The sequence below is a fragment of the Scylla paramamosain genome, chromosome 10 (assembly GCF_035594125.1).
Source record: "Scylla paramamosain isolate STU-SP2022 chromosome 10, ASM3559412v1, whole genome shotgun sequence".
NCBI lineage: Eukaryota > Metazoa > Arthropoda > Malacostraca > Decapoda > Portunidae > Scylla > Scylla paramamosain.
The window spans coordinates 19,801,932-19,804,431 of record NC_087160.1 but is presented as its reverse complement, the minus strand read 5'-3'; the positions used below and the strand labels follow the sequence as shown (position 1 = coordinate 19,804,431).

At 43.7% G+C, this 2,500-nt stretch overlaps 1 protein-coding gene and 1 pseudogene across 7 annotated transcripts in view; one reads left to right on the top strand and one right to left on the bottom strand.

Moving 5' to 3' along the window:
• LOC135104320 (lachesin-like) overlaps nucleotides 1–2,500 on the top strand; it is a 30,996-nt pseudogene that overhangs the window by 13,120 nt on the left and 15,376 nt on the right.
• LOC135104319 (carbohydrate sulfotransferase 11-like) overlaps nucleotides 1–2,500 on the bottom strand; it is a 240,446-nt gene that overhangs the window by 237,093 nt on the left and 853 nt on the right. The gene's annotated exons all lie outside the window — the stretch shown is intronic.

Here is a 2,500-nt window from a genome sequence, read left to right as displayed (position 1 = left end):
GTTCTAATAGTCACTCGAATTTCAAATAAATTTAAGAGAGCATTAGCGGGGGTGAAGGAGGGAAGGAGGGAGAGAAGGGGGGAGGGTATTGATCGTGCGTCTGGCAGCAGCAGCAGCAGCAGCAGTGGTGGTGGTGGTCGTGGTGGCGGCGGCGGAGGCGGCGTCCACAACTCGACATGCAGGCCATTATAGCTTTTATTGCCAGTGATTTGAGGGGCCATTGTAGCCTGGCCGGGAGGGGGTTATATCCTGCTTCCATCATGGCGTTCTTTGTATGGAAACTTTTACTTAATGGAGCATTGCTTTAGTTCTTCGGGGGAGTGGCCGGCGGTGGCCTCCACGACGCGAGAATTTATGCCTCAGCCCTCGTCCCCCGCCGCCCCACGCCCGCTGAAAGGCCGCGACAAGAAGCACTATTTATAGCAGCGCCGGCCAATTGCGTTTTTGAGTTAAGATTCAGTTGTGTTTCCCGGGTGACGCGCGTGCCTTCGAGAAGTCTGAGGGACGCAGGGAAGGTGGAGGCTCAAGGTGAGAGGAAAGAGGCTTGTGGAGGAGGACTGGAGGTGGAAGGAAGGAGCACTGATTGGAAGGAACTTGTGCTATTATGCACGTTCACTTTTTTTCATGCACTTTACTTTGAGGGGAAAACTTTTACCGTTGTCTCAATAGGGATTTTTAAAGCTTGAGTCTGCAAGAAACGCCCTGAGAAAAATGCACATGACGGAGTTTTCACCTAAATGGCAAATTAACTTAAAGTTCCTCGTATTTAACGCTTGGGAGGAATAAAAAGACTTGAGTCGCAGTGACGAGAGGATATTTGTGAGCAGCAAGTCTTTCCTGAAGGTCACACTTGTTTGCGTCTGCTCATTAGACATCACCAGAGTTCTCGGGTTCGTAATCTTATCTGATAACTCATTAGAGGTAATTATTTACATCCAATTTCAAAGCACTCAAAGAAAAGAGCCTCTGTCCTATTATTGACTGCATAAGTTATCAATATTCACAACTGGTTCATGCAGATCTACGCATAAATTATCTAAAAAAAAAAAAAAAAAGCGGTTCTCTCAAACATCTAAAATCGCTACGGAAAACCAAGTCATTCCAAAATCTCAAAATGAACATCAAAAAGTAGAGTAAAAGAAAACACAAAAAATAGGGATCCCGATAAAGTTTTAAACAATAGCATTTTTTTTTTAATACCACATTTTTTTTCAGGCATGGAACTTGTACACTTGTCATGCAAGTTACACACTTTCCCAGAATGAACGTACATGCAAAGTATGAAGTGACTGCAAGACTTGATGACTGTATGATACCGAGTTGTCATTCTCAAGTAATTTGCGATAACGTAAAAAAAAAAAAAAACACTAAGTGGTTTTCGACACACACACACACACACACACACACACACACACACACACACGAGACCAAAACAACAACAACAACACACACACATACACACACACACACACAAACACACACACACACGCGCGCCAATATTCAAACACAACTAATACAGAGGCAGACGGGTAACAATGTAATATAACCCAAACTACTGGTAAAAGGCGGGAAAATATAGCGTGGAATAGCGGTACAATAAAAAAGGAGATATAAAAGTCTACCCTAAAATCTAACCCCTCTCCGCCCTAACACTCCATTTTCTTTAACGGGAAACGGAAAATGGGAGAGCAGGGGTGCCTAGGTTGCGTTCATTTTTTTATAGATATCGCTTCAGGGGATGTAAAACAGCTTCCTTCGCCAGAATTCTAACCCTGCTGCTTCTAAACCCTTCCTGTATTACTAAGGACTTATTTTACATCTCCCTCCTTAATATGATGCATTAAATTCTCCTTTGACGCATTACAAATAGATGGAAAGACCTGTAGATACATAGAATTTGCCTAACATGTCTTCTCTTGTCTTGTTTTTTTGTTTTTGTTTTTTTTTTGTTCCTCCAGTTGGTGACAAGGTATCTCTCTAAAAATTCAAAGCCTCGAGAACGTGTATCACTTTTTTTCCTTTTACCTCAAGTCTGGTGAAGGAAATAATGGGAGTGAAGGTGTGGATGAGGTGGGTGGATGGGGGGTTGGTGGATGGAGAGTCTGGGTGTGGTGTCTACGGGAAGCGTGGTGATGGAGGACCTGGAGGGGTGGAAGTACTTGGGGTTATGGAGGTGGTGGGGAAGTCACGGTGGAGGGAGGGGTGTGATGAAAGCTAGCAAGGGAAGTGCAGAATGAAGAGGATGAGGTAGTGTAAGTTTCGTCTTTTGTGTGTGTGTTGGGGGTGATGGGGTGGCTCAAGGGAGGTGGTGACAGTGGGTTTGCGTGGTAGTTAAGCGGTCAGATTATGTACAATGTTGGGATAGAAAATGGAGTGGAGGATGAGATAAATATGGTAATTTTTTGGAGTAGGTGGAATGGGATTTGATAAACTGAGGTAGTGGTGATTGTACATATTTCTTTCCTGGTAGAATACTCATAATTAACACGAGGAAAATACA